This window comes from Epinephelus moara, chromosome 21 (genome assembly GCF_006386435.1).
Source record: "Epinephelus moara isolate mb chromosome 21, YSFRI_EMoa_1.0, whole genome shotgun sequence".
NCBI lineage: Eukaryota > Metazoa > Chordata > Actinopteri > Perciformes > Serranidae > Epinephelus > Epinephelus moara.
Genome location: NC_065526.1, coordinates 36,791,481 through 36,806,121, shown reverse-complemented (window position 1 = coordinate 36,806,121; position 14,641 = coordinate 36,791,481).

Here is a 14,641-nt window from a genome sequence, read left to right as displayed (position 1 = left end):
TTGCTCTTAAGGTACTTACACACAGTTTAATTTACAGGAAGACAGAAATAGACCTGCAGATAAAAACAAGGCCAACAAAGCAAGTAGGTTAAAAATGTACATTTAAACATATATATATATATATATATAATATATATATATATATACATATATATATATATATGTATGAAAAGCAGCAATGAACAACAACATACAATATTTATATACAAGTGAAGTATTTCTTTTCACTGTAAACAAACACAAATAGCGCATTGGAATAAATATTGAATTGGTAATGTAATAGATTACTTTATAAACATGGAATGGATGGCTATGTACAGTACATAAACATTTCTTCAAGAATCATATATGAAAATGATAGTTGTGAATTCATAGTGTGTATTTTAAACTGTAAATGTATGATGTATAATGTATAGATTCCTTGGTTACAGGCTTGTTGCACAGGGACTGTTCCTGACACTATGGACTGATGTCAAGTAAAAACTGTTCTGGTGTCTGGCTGTTTTGGTGTATAGTGTTCTGTAGCGCCTCCCAGAGGGGAGAAGTTGGAACAGGTTATGTCCATGATGGTCTGCAGTGAGGTTAGCTGCCTGTTTCTTGGCTCTTGAAGTGTGTTAGTCCTGAATGGAGGGCAGACTGGTACCAGTGATGCGTTCTGCAGTCCTGACTGTAGTGTTCTGTTCCTGTCCTGTTTGGTGGCTGATCCAAACCACACAGTGATGGATGTGCAGAGAACAGGCTGGATTATTGTAGAGGAGAATTGCACTGGCAGCTCCTGGGGCAGGTTGATCTTTCTGAATTGGTGCAGGTACAAGTACATCCTCTGCTGAACCTTTTAATTATGATGATTTGTTGATTATATTTTGCATCAGCATTCAGAGGCTGGGTCAAAAGTACAATATTTTTAACATGCATTAGAGTAGAAGTATAAAGTAGCATAAAATGGTCCACTGAAACACTGAGGGTATGGACATTGTAACCCATTTCTGAGGCTTATCCTAGTTATGATGATGATGATGATGATGATGATGATGATGATGATGGATATGGTGTTTACATGAGCACAGAGAAATCAGGTTACTCATATTCCCCATATACTGTATGCTGGTTTCACCCAGAGTATTCCAGGTAGCATATTCAGGTTTGTCATAAACAGAATATGGTGCTTACATGGTCAAACACATGAATGTAACACTCCAAAAAGCCATTCATAAATGGGTTATTCAGGGCCATGTGAATGCACTCAATGAAAGGCGATGGTGTAGAACATATTATTCCAGTCCATATCTCAACATTGTTTAACACTTTTTATAGTCACCCTTTTGGACCCTTACATGCATTCTACTCATTATTACTCATAATTAGTCGATATATTTATGTATTTCTCTCAATTGTAGAATCTGTACCCTTGAATTACAAAATTTATGGGGGCAATGAATAAATGACACTTGGTCATGGACTTTTCACGTCCATATATGACATGCAAGGTACCCTGCATGCGTCTGTTGTTAATGTTCTGTGACACCGTATGAACTTCGGCCTGTAAAATGCATTGTCTCTTTTCAAAATGCACTTCTGTTTTCACAAAAAATGTACAGTTTGCATACAGTCTCTTTTACAACAAACATACTATGTTTACAGTGCAAAGCCGGTACAACACCACGCACTGACATTTTTCTCTTCAACAACAAATGCACGTAGTTACGTATAGCCAACGTACACACGTGGTTAGGTTTAGAAAAAAATAACAGGGTTTGGGGGTGTTGGTGGCTTAGTGGATAAAGCAGGCGCCCCATGTACAAGACTGTTGCCGCAGGGCCCTGGGTTCAACTCCAGCCTGTGGCCATTTTCCTGCATGTCTTTCCCCCCTTCACACTTGTCTGTCCTGTCAATTAAAGGCTAACATGCCCAAAAAATATATCTAAAAAAAACGTAACAGGGTTTGGCTTTACATTCATATGGGAAGTGAACGCCTGCCTCCTGGGTGAAAGTCGGTGATGGTTGTACCCATCCATCACACCTCCCACCCACCCTACTTTTCGCCCCCTTAACTTATGTTGTTGTCTGGCCGTGTTTCACCTTGACGCTGCTGGGCACTGTTACACAAAAATGGCGACTGGCCACATATCATGCTAATGTGAAAGGACTTTTTTCATCTGTGTCTGACACAGAGGCTGCCCAAGTACCGTTATTTGAAGACTGCTTCTGCTTCTCTACTGCATATTATTTATCTCTTGTGATGTTTTAATGAAGCTCTGGTGAAAGTTCAGCCAGGGAGACAATACATGTTTAAGATGTTTCTCACTCTGCCATTCACTCCTTCGATACATGCTAACTTACTATCTAGCTGTCATTGACTGGGGCTGTCAATTACGCCATCAGCTGTTCACAGCTGATTCACAATCAACCAAAAGCACTGTGAAACACCTTCTCCATTGGCCTATCATCTTACTGCTTCTCATTTTAGATATGGTTCTTTATCTGCCTGTAGTGCTTTCATGCTGCAGTCGTGCATACCTTCCACCTCCCCATCACCTCCAAGTCTTTTCAGATTCATCATCCTCATCCGCCTCATCAGCCATCATCCTCAGAGTCATCATCCACCACCACCTCTAACAGTGTCTGGATGCTATGGGGGGATTTATGTTGCTGCCCCTCAAATGTCTTTTGATCAAAAAAATCTCCCTCTGGTGTCAAAGCGCCAATAACTGATATACTGTATCAACTAATGGGGATCATAGTAAAATCCTAATCGTAATCCTATGTCAATGAGCTGTGAGCTGTTCATGTGAGTACTTTTTAGAGGCCTGGAGATTAAAAACTATCCAGTATTTCACAAGAAAACAACGACAACTAAGAAACAAAAAAAATACATGATATTCTCCCTCTTTATTAGTAGTATAAAGCCTAGAGGGTTCCACGTTGGGGCCACTTCAGGACCTTGAAGCTGAGTGTTTATGACCTGGCTGACTGAGACTGGACATCAACGGTATCAGCCTGTCAGTGTCAAGTTGGTACTGCTTGGCAGCTGTGGTTCAGAGGTAAAGCAGGTTGTCCAGCAATATGAAGCTTGGCAGTTCGATCCCCAACTCCTCCAGTCTGCATGCCAACGTATTTTTGGGCAAGATACTTAATGCCAACTTGCTCCTGGTGGCTGTTCCATTGGTGTGCGTGTGAATGCTTATGGAGTAGCAGGTAGCACCATGTATGGTTAATTGAACTACTGTGCTTGTCCTAGTATGCAAGCACAAGAGGGGAATTGATTTATTGACTGGAGTTTGTCCAACTCCGCTACAATAGGTGGAGATATGCCTCCTTTTAGCTTGTTAGTATTGGACCTTTTTCTGGTTGACCTATCACATCACAGACCAAACAATCGGCATTCTGTGTTTTCCTCCCATCCATGTATTTTAAAACTTTAAAAAAAAAAAACTCTTTTAGCTGACACAGCATGAACTGTGTCTCCTCATCTGTCAAAAAATGCACGGCTCCAGATGTAGATTTCACCATGTTGTTACTAGCTGCCTCTTCCGTTATATACTTAATGCTGATCGACTTCAGGTCAAAGCCCGGGGCGGAAACTGTGGAACATGCACAGGCGTAGTCCGACTTTGAGAAATTTGATATAGTACAATTTCAGTTGCACTAATATGTTTACATTTTACATACTTTAAAAGTCTGGTTTTAGTCAGACTAACACAATAAATCCGTTTTCTCTAATGTCATGTAAACATGCTGAATGTGTGTGTGAATACGTGAATGTGACATGTATGATGTAAATGTGTGATGTAAAAAAAAAACGCTTTGAGTGGTCGGGAGACTAAAAAAGCGCTATACAAGTGCATTCAATTTGCAGTCTGCTACTGCTAAACAGCTGTATTCCTGTAACAACTTTTTGCATAAATCTACGCTGTCTTTGTTTTAATGGTATTTCATCTAAAAACAAGTAATTATGGATGATAACAATTAATTGACAATCGATTAATTGGTCATAAAGAATTCGATCCAACATGTGAAATTTAATCGATCAAATAAAGATCTGATGTTGACATATAAACAATGTGTGGTCTCCTGTTACATCCCAGCTATAATAGTGTATCTTTAAAAGCATGACCAGCAGTAGCAAACAAAGGGTCCAATATAACCATTTCATGACAGGGGGGCCATCTTGGGGTCTTGAAGAAGAGCACAGCAGCAACACTGGAAAATGAAGCAGTGAAAAGCGAAGCAGTACTCAGTTATATTCAATATAAGCTAATATAAGTTTCACATATCTAGGCCTTTACATCTTTATATGTTTCATTGGCTATGCTGTCTGAGAATATGCGAATATGCAATATGTTGCTGTCAGCTTTGTCTGAGAAACCCCCCCAACCATATTTGGTATTGTTTGATATCAGCAAAGTTTTAATGTTTTTTAAAATCACAATCAATTAATTGATCACCAATGTTACCAATGAGCGATTAATTAGAGCGCTTACAATTTGCAACCGGGTAATAAATCAAGCCAGGAAAAACTGTCATGCATGACAGCAACATTTGCTCCTATCCACAGCAAAGATGTTTTTGAGCTGCACTGTTCTGTACTTGTCATTTCTTCAGACCATCTGTAGAAGTGCCCAGGAGTACCTGCATTAAAGATGGCTTCAAATAATTAAAAAATATGCAAGAGATGCTTATACATTTTTGTATTTGTTCTTTTTGAAATAAAGTATTTCAAGGGAACTTAACTGAGGGAACAAAACATATAAACTGAGCATCTGAGATACTGGAAGAATTTAAGGAGATGATTTGATTTTGAGGGCCCAAAAGACAAATATGGCAATTGGTGAAAAATATATGAAAAGGCAGAAATTAACAGTGTGTGTGAGCCACCATGGATGAAATTATCATTAGCAAATGTAATCATAATAATTAATAAACTTTACAAATTGCCAGCATTATTATTACTACCGGTTCTAGTATTACAGTGGACTGCAGTTTTGTGTGGTTTGTCCAAGAGGTGTTGCCAACCCTGGCAGAAGCAGGCCGAAGCTATTGTTTGACCGCTGTGGGTAGGTACATTCAATGTCTCTATTTCATTACTTTCAAATGTATTAAAACGTGGAAAACTAGAGTGCAATATGAGTTTCACATAGGCAGTATCACTGTTGACTTTTATGATTTTTAAGTGTTAGTATGTCATCAAAAGTCATAAAAAGTCATAAAAAATCATAAAAATGTCATAAAAAAGTGATTGGATAGCATGTCACAAAAAAGCCAATAAAAAGTCATAGAGTGTGCACTTTTCCTGTGTGGCCCTCAATCAGACGCTGGTTCCCTAAAATGGCACTCAGTCATGAAAACTTTGAGAAATGCTGATCTAAGATAAAATGCTCTAAAACTATTAATTTAGCTTTTACGTTTCTAAAAATTTCATCTGGGGGGAATTTCTCCCCGACCCCCCTATAGGGTTGGGTTGCAGAAGGTGTCAATTCAAAATGGTCTCCCTTAATGTAAAATAGATGACATACCATGCAAAAACACAGCAAGCAGAGCTTATTGCCAGAGATATAGCAAAATATACAAAAGACCCTGGCATCATAACAGCAAAGTCTTTTAAATAATGATCGTATGATAATATGTTGAGACATACGTATGTGTGTGAAGAAAATGCAAAGCTCCCACTGCTGTTTTACAGAATCTTCAGACAGTACAGGACTCCTTCATGCACTGCACTGTATTCTCCGTAAATGAAATTCTGTCATCAGACCATTATGGAGCATCAGTACATTTTAATACCAGGCTGGTAATTGAAAAACAGGGAATGACCTCCAAGAGCCAGAGTGGAGAAAAAGAAGCCTGAGATCGTCTAATAGAAAACTTCCCCAGGGTTTCCCAGACAGTGGTACTTACTGCCACCCAGATTCAATCAGCACCATCAGATTAATGACACAAAGCAACACATTTTTAATTAGGGCATTTAAAGTATGATATTTAGCTGGAATAATAATAGCCTTTGCTTGATGGTTGGTGTAAAGATGACAGAATGTAGTGGGAGAGAAGATAATGGAAAGTAAAAGGAGATGGTGGTTATGCATTAGGCCAAGGTCATATTCCTGATAAAATTCCAAGTACAATGATTTTCTTTATTCGTTCACTGTGTGCTAAATGTCACACATTAAAGCCTCGTCCTTCATTTCCATCTAAAATTTGCCACAATTCTTTGAGACAATGAAACTGAATTGAAGAAATGTCTTAGCTATTGATGTAACTTGTAATAAAACACATCCTACACTTTGATTTCAGGTGTTTGAAAAATAGCTATGATATCATTTTCACAAATACTTTGATCGTCTATCAACAGTTATTACTTAGAATAAAATAATGTCCATGTGGGGAAATTTGCTCTTAACTGAAAATACACACAGTAAAACACAGTTGGAAAAGAACTCACATGTAAAAAATTTCACATGTAATTTTCTGATGTGTAAAACAGTTTGTGGTGTAATATCACACATGAATCATGTTTTACATCTGAAAACATGAATTTGACATGTGCTTTTTAAATAAGGATAAAAAATACAGCACAATAGACAACCATACATTGTTGTTATAAACTGAAGTTTGGCCCTCAGTCATATGTAACATCTCTTTTATTTAGAAGCCAAAGAACTTAGTTTGCACAGCAAAGAGCTAATATTCTTCCTCTGGCCATTGGGCGATTCAGCAACATTCAGGAGGAAAACAGAATATATGAGTTGTATGATTTGGGTGACGTGGAAAGTGACTCTTGTTTTCTTTTATATTGTACAAACTAGGATGACTTCAGAGAGTTAAATAATCCATGAAATGGCTCATGTAAACCCTGACACCTTGTATCTCACCTTCTGTTCCTGGCTTTTGTCACAAAAGCCAGGAACAGAAGGTGAGATAGTGTGTTTACTTAGTACTTCTTCTGATTTCTCAGTGCCACACTATAAACGTCTCTGTGAGTGAGCCATGAAAATGATCTGATTATGATGCTTCGCTCCACTTTGTCCTTTTTGTCTGAAAATATGTATGCTGGACTCTGGACCCGGTTTGTTCTATTTTATGGTGTATTGTAACACGATGTGGCCCAGGCATAATTGTTTGCATGACACAATAATGATAACACTATTGTGGAAAAAAATATTAATTAATATTAATTAATTAACCCTCACCTTATATCTGTGTTTATGGACTTTTTAGTGAAGTAGGAGACATGCTATGTCCAGTACTTCTGAGAAACTTCTAAATCTAAGGAACCAGTTGCCTTGAAAAATCTAAGTAAATATAAGAGTTTTGAGGTAGCCTATATTTACTTTATACAGATATAAAGTTACAGTGTACGTACGTTATAAATCAAAAAACTAACAAGGAATAAAAACTACAACAAAAGTGAAATAAAACTGAGTTTAAAGCAATGCTTCATTTGCTTTACAAATGTTCTTTATCAGGGAAGGGGTTGTCTGGGGTGTTTTTTGTTTGTTTGTTTTTTGATTTTATTTTCTTGTTTTTTATAGTTGTTGTTTTCTTACCCTCCACAAAGCCACAAATATTTTTCCTTGAGCCTTCCTGAATGACTTGGGGTAAAATGTATGACTGTCCCCCACCATAAATAGGATTTAAACTTTGCCTTTGATGTTATAAAGTTAAAAATCGAACACAAAATCCTGGAGTTGGAAAACGCCTTGGTTTTCACTCTTGCCATGTATGCTGGGTAGTTCATGCAAATGATTTATATTTGGTCAAATTTTAAATAAGATGTAGAATAAAGTCATTTTGCTCAAATATCACTATTTTGAGTTCAAATTAGTTTTTTTTGTTTGTATGTTTGTTTGTTTGTTTTGTTTTTTCTTTTCCCTGACAGAAGCATTCATCGCACATGATCTGTCCAAGGACCGTTCAAAAATCCAACAATAATTTGTTTTTACAGATAAATTACACCCTTTATCTGGCACATTTTGGCAAGTTCTCTTGAATTCTGTGGTAAATAAATACAAAATACAACCATTTAATATAAGCCAAAATAAAAAACACAAGTCACTCCTCAGTGCTTAAATATTTTTTGTGATATGCCTCTCCCTTTTTGCACCACCCTCTCCCCTCATAAATGACGAACAGTCCCTGACCCACAAAGGTTAATCAGGGTTCCACCTCAATACTCGCCCTCTTTCTGAGGCACAGTATGGCTAATGAATGAATAATTTCAACATAACACATGCAGTGAAATAAGCATATGGGTTCTGATTGAATCAGATAACACATGTGCCACTCTGGACCAAAAAGACGTCACATCTGCAACCAAGGATCCTTTATCAACGATAATATGAAAGCACTCTGGGTCAGAGACAGTGCAGATGTGGAGAAACCACAGCATTCTAACATGGCACCAAGGCTTCTGCTGGCCTAAACAACCCTCTCCTGTTCCTTCAGAACACATTAGGGCTAAACAACAAACACATTTGGTCCAGTTTGCAGCTCAGCTTCTAACAAGCACTTCCTAAACTTCCAAACCGTTCCCCTGGTTAGTCTCCTGTTATAGAGCCCTGTGTGTGTGCTGCATCCTTTTCTTCTAAAGAGAAGAAAGTTAGGGAGGCCTTTTAAAATTAAAAAAGCAACAGAGCAAAACCTTCCTTTGTCAGCCAGCACTGCTGTGAACTCATGCAGGACCGAGCTCCGGTCCAGGATGCCAAGCTCCGCTGGAGCCCGGGAGGCCCGTCAGTCTGGCCTCCAGGCTGCTTTCACACCAGGTTTATCCACGGCACGACGATCAGGAGGATTAGAGCAGTAACTGATAGCAACAAGGCTGCTCACGGCCTTTTGAACATGCTGTCAGAGGACAGGAGAGAGACACACACAGCCAAGAGGTGCTGCTGGAGGAGCCGAGAGAGGAGGACAAGGAGTGTGCCCAGGTAGGACTCAGTCACACTGTTTGGCAGTAGATCATGGTGCTGTCTTCCAGCGTATACTGATGAGGGGAAATGTACCAAAGTCATTACGCCAGAGTGAAAGCTCATATTCATCAAGGCTACATACTGAATTTTAGTTTGTGTAAATTATTTTAGTTGAGTTTAATGAGTATGATTTATGGAGGGAAAATAAACAAATTAGAAACACTTGTATCCATTGATGAATTTAAGGGCATCATAAAGAATGTGGTGATAGAGGCATGTGCTTGTTTTTCTTGAGAGGCCACTTTGTTTGAATAGTTGTTGTCGTTGTTGTTGTTGTTGTTGTTTTATTGTGGAGTTTTGTATTATATGTTGTATTTGTTGCATTTTAATGCGTTTTGATTGGCTGCTACCTTGGCCAGGTCTCTCTTGTAAAAGAGACTTTCAATCTCACTGGGGCTTCCTGGTTAAATATAGGTAAAGAAGAAAAGAAACAAGAATTTGCTGATGCTGTCATGCTGGCCTTTACTCATCTAAAATTCAGCATGGATCCTTTTTAATTAGTTGCTTCCTCAATTATTGTTAATAATTGATTTTCAAAACATGTTGGGGCATGAATTTTATTTGGTTTCTGAAGGGGGACCTGACAGAAAAAGTTTAAGAACCACTGCTCTGCACCAAAATGAGTTTTATTTTATGAGACATTTGTGTTGATGTCAGACAAATATATTTTCTGTGTGGGTTTTGAAAAGGTCTGCTTGGAGGATATCAGAAGCCTGATTGGTCTTGGGTGTGTGTAAATTAGGTTGAAAAATATAGACAAAATGATCTGAAAAAAGAATCCAATAGTTTTGTCATTCAGAAATAAAAGGGTGCAAGTAAAACATACCTATGTGTATCATTAAAACTCTGCCGTATTGGCCTACATTGTAAGAACATGACTTTATTCAACCATTTGGCCTCATTTCTGCATTCAAGACAGAATAGGAAAAAGCAAGTGGAATGAACAGAAAGATTTTTGATGGCATTAACCTGCTGAAAGTATGCAGAGGATGACCTTTAAACTGGAGTTTCCTTCCACCCATACATAGCTTTTCTACTGCAGCTAATCATAGGACCAGCCTTTTAGAAAAACATATCAACCTTGTTCCTTTTATCGGCAGTAATACTGTTCCCCAACACACAGTACAACAGCATCAAACAAGACTCTGGCAGTAAAAGCACGAAACACTGAAAAGCTTCCTACAGACCTGGAAGAACTTAAATTTCCTGAAGAACAGAGCCTTTTTAAACACAGCATGACTGTTTTCACACCAGCTCAGTTTCATAGCAGTATCCAAATATTTCTGAGAGCAAATGGCTGCTGATTTTGGTGATATGGGGCCTTTCCCCTGTCGTAGGTCAAGAATAATCTCCATAGTGTTACTAGTACTAAAGTTCAGCTTTATTTAGTAGGTCTGGTCTTAAACATTTAGTCTGAGGCAGACAGGGGGATATATATATATATATAGCCTATACATGTGTGTGTGTGTGTGTGTGTGTGTGTGTGTGTGTGTGTGTGTATTACATTTGTTTGAAAATCTATTTTTCTTGTAGTGATCTGCTTCAGTGACATTTGGCCTTTTTTCCTGTTTTGAGAAATTCAAGTCTTACAGGCTGAATATGAAAGAAAAGTCTAAGACAGCTATGTTTGTGATTAGATGGTCTCTTAAAGACATCAGAGAATGAAATATGCATACAAATCATAAACAACTTTATGTTTTTGACTGACACAAAAGGTTTCTGTCTCTCTGTATTCTTTGCCTTGAGTTCATCACCTACTGGTGGTCATAGTTCAACCAGCTTTGTCATTCCCCTCTGCCGATCGCTTGGAGCCAAAGTGTGTGTGTCCCTGCAATAATTCCCCCGTCCCTGCATAAACAGAGCAGACAGAGTGGAATAGGAAGTGTCCCCTAACCTCAGAGCTCCCATCGTCCCTCCTCCCCCTTGGGGAGGTTTTGTAAAGTGGACAGGAAGCTGATGGTCCCGGCTGACCTCAGCTTTGTCTCCCGGCTCATCTCACATCTGGGCACCAACACAATGTAGGAGACAGCAGCATTCAGAGTCTCACAAAACCTGCCTCTCATCTTCAGGGTGCACATGCGCCAAAGGCTGAGATATGGAAATGATATTAGAGATGTTGTTTTTGTTGGTCAGCGTGATGATGAGGCGCACACACAAGTTATCAGTCCTCTGTGCTCTCTGTTGGAATTTAATTTAAAAAATTATAGAATCAAAATGATTGACTAAATTATCTGTAAACTGATCTGATATTTTTCTCCATTTGGCCTCCCTTACAAAGGTTCTTCAAATGTCCTCTGTGGAACGCTGATGATTCAAAGAATCTGTGTATTTATTAAATTAGGACGTATAGGTTAGACTGAAAAGCCCAGCGTGGTACTTTAAACGTTGTTGGTGTGATGTGAAAAAACTTAAAAGAATCTAAGTGGAGACATGTAGTGCTGCAGAGAAAATACTCTTTTACAACATTTCTGTGGGATCTAACTGAAGGATATTTACACCAGGATCAGAACTACATTTCTTATTTAGACTTTTAACTTTAATAACACTCAGAGGAATCATGTACAGACATACATGTCAAAGTGTATTCGTTTTAATGAGGAGGCTGAGAGATAAAGACGAGCAATTCATGCGCAACATTTCATATTTTTAGTATTTTCTCCTCGGTTTATATGACTTTGCACTGTCATTTCATTTTTAAATGGGCTACTTAGATCAATCAAATTATTAAGCACTTCACAGATTATTAAACGCGTTCCGTTTCCGTCAGAAACAATACAGAGGATTATGAACGATAAACGTCAAACTTTAAACCCATCTCAGATCATCACAACAATCCAGCGTTTCTCCAAAGGGATCTAAAGTATTTTCATACGTTATTTTATTTTTTAAGAATAATTTAAATGATAATTTTTCAGCAGGTTGAAGTATACGCAGCTCTTTCAGTTGTCTGGCAGAATTACAACCTGATGACGCAGCAAAATGGGTTGACGCTTCAGTTCTGACCATAAAACTGACCTGAGGGTTTCTGTTACAACTCAATGTGAATAATATAAATAAATAAATAAATAATAAATAAATAAATAAATCTAATAGATAATATGATCCTGGTGTTTCTTACGCTATAATTCCACATACTGTGCAGTCAGTTTGTTTGTCTTTTATTTACATTAAATAGCAGTACCTTGGGATTGACAATACATTAGGTGCACACTAATAATTGATGCGTGCATACATTAACAATAGAGCATAATATCTCAATAAAAACTTGGGTAGGCTATTATCAACCGGATCGTGGCAGAGCCTCGCTACTGATGCAGTGATCTTCAGAAATAAGGATAAAGATAGGATAAGGATACCGATAGTGCGCACACAGGCTTGTAGCAGCAGTCATGATGGCGATGTCATATAAACAATCATCCATCAGACACCGTGCCTCTAATTAGATCCATAAGTCAGGACTCCCAAAGTCTTGTATTTGGTTTATTTCTTTATTTTGTCAGGTGATTTCTGCCTGTTTTTGTTTCATTTTCAAAATGGAAACATTTAGCACACTTTAAACGGCTCCTGCATCCGCGCTCCAGAGTTTAAATACAAGTTGGAACGAACTGAACGCAATTATTTTACATTACTGCTTTGATGTAGCCTATATAAATGTTTGCATTAAGAGGCAACGGTTAAGTGAAGCTAGCATTATCTGCAGCTTTTAATTTTACGGTTACTGAATAAGAACTCATTGTGATAGATGTCAGTAGCAGCTTGCTGTGTTATTAATATTTCTATTGTTTTTAAACCCTATATTCACACTGTGGTTTGATATGTATCACCCATGCACACTGCAGGGCTCAGACTTCCCATCTAACTTCACCTGCATTGCTAGATATTTTAGAGCTTTGGATTGGTTTAAAGGCCAGGTGGATCCGCCCGCTGCTAACTCTGCAGTTCACATAAAAAAGTGTTTAAGCGCTCAGAAATCATGAGAAGAAATACCTGGTATGAGGCAACATGAAAGTTCCATCTGTGTCAGAGAACACAGGCAGTGAGTTGATAACAAGCTGATTTTAGAGGGGAACATAGTAATCTTCTGAAAAGATAAATACATTGCTTGCACTGACACAGGTTTTGTGTGATTATGCCTTTTGGCAGGATGTTGTATTTGCCCCCCACCTCCTATAATATATTATTCACTGTCGAGTAAAACCCATTTATCTCCAGTTTTTTTTCCGTTCGTTGGAGTTGCGACTGTTAACTATGAACTCTCCTGGCTTCATAAAAACTTTCAAAAACACATAAAGTCAAAAGTACATTTTCACTTTCGACTATTTTCATTTTTAAACGTTACACTTTGAAACACGCTACAATTCACTTTTATGGGGTACTTTTTGTTGTGGAGGCTAAAACTTGTGGTTACTTTGCAGCCTAGGATTTTACATTCAGCATGCCACCATCTCAGAAATGATCCTATTGTAGGATAAAAAATCACCAGCATCCAATTTTCAGCAGCCTGTTTGAGACTGATATTGTTTTACGTCATCTAGAGAGAAATAATTGAACCACAGAAGCATGCAGCATATTTGATTCGCTGATATGATCAATCTAAAGGGACCGGTCTTCACAATAAGGACAGTCGTATTTGACAGGCTGCTTGTGCACATTTTATTGCTATTTTTCATATTCAGTGCCTGACTTTTACCATTTTCCATTGAGTTTTTGCTACTTATTCAAAGTGTCTGAGGGCTTCTTCAACAATGGCAGCTGAAACGAGTTTTTCCGCAAAATAAGTTTTGGAGATACAGGGTTTTTCCTCTGCCAACAGCGACTACAGTGACGTGTTTGTGTCCACAGGCTGGCCTCAGAGGCTTCAGCCCGCAGCCTCTCTCTCACACACTCACAGGCCTGAACAGTCACACACTGCTTCACGCTCAGACAGACAGACAGACACACACACACACACACACACAGGCTGCTCCACGCGGCCGATGGGACACCCGGCTTGTTTCTGATGGAGCCCGTTCCCTACTGAACAGACGCAGAATGTGTTAAAACAGAAATAAAACAACACATGGATAGTTCATGCTGCTTCGTTGTTACTTTTCCTACAGAGTTTCTCAATGAAAAATCAGGTCGCAGAGAGTGTTTTTGGTTAAGACTGCAAATTGTGTTGTGTTGCATTTTTCTGTCTGTGACTCTCCAGCTCTCTGCAGGACGCTCCCGGTGTCGGTGTGGGCCTGTGTGCATGAATCAAACCAATCAGTGGGCTCACTACTGCCTACAGCTCACTAAGCTACACCAACACAGTCACCAACATCATGTCTGATGAAAAAAAATCATGTGTGATGCTTGGATTCATCTCTCTCAACACTTACTGTGCCTATTCATTCCTATTTATTGGTGTCCTGTACATGAACGTGAAAAAGTGTGTTTTAAGCGGTGGAAAAATGAATGAATGAAAAATTGCATGTCAGAAGCTGCTCGTTAAAACGGGTTAACATCCATTTAAAAGCACATGGACTGAAGAAGTGCTTTCCTACATGTTCACTTGGCCTATAACCTTAAAATATATAGGAGCCTGCATTATTCTCTCCCCCTTTTTCTTTTTCTCGTTGTGTGTGTGTGTGTGTGTGTGTGTGTGTGTGTGTGTGTGTGTGTGTGTGTGTGTGTGTGTGTGTGTGTGTGTGTGTGTG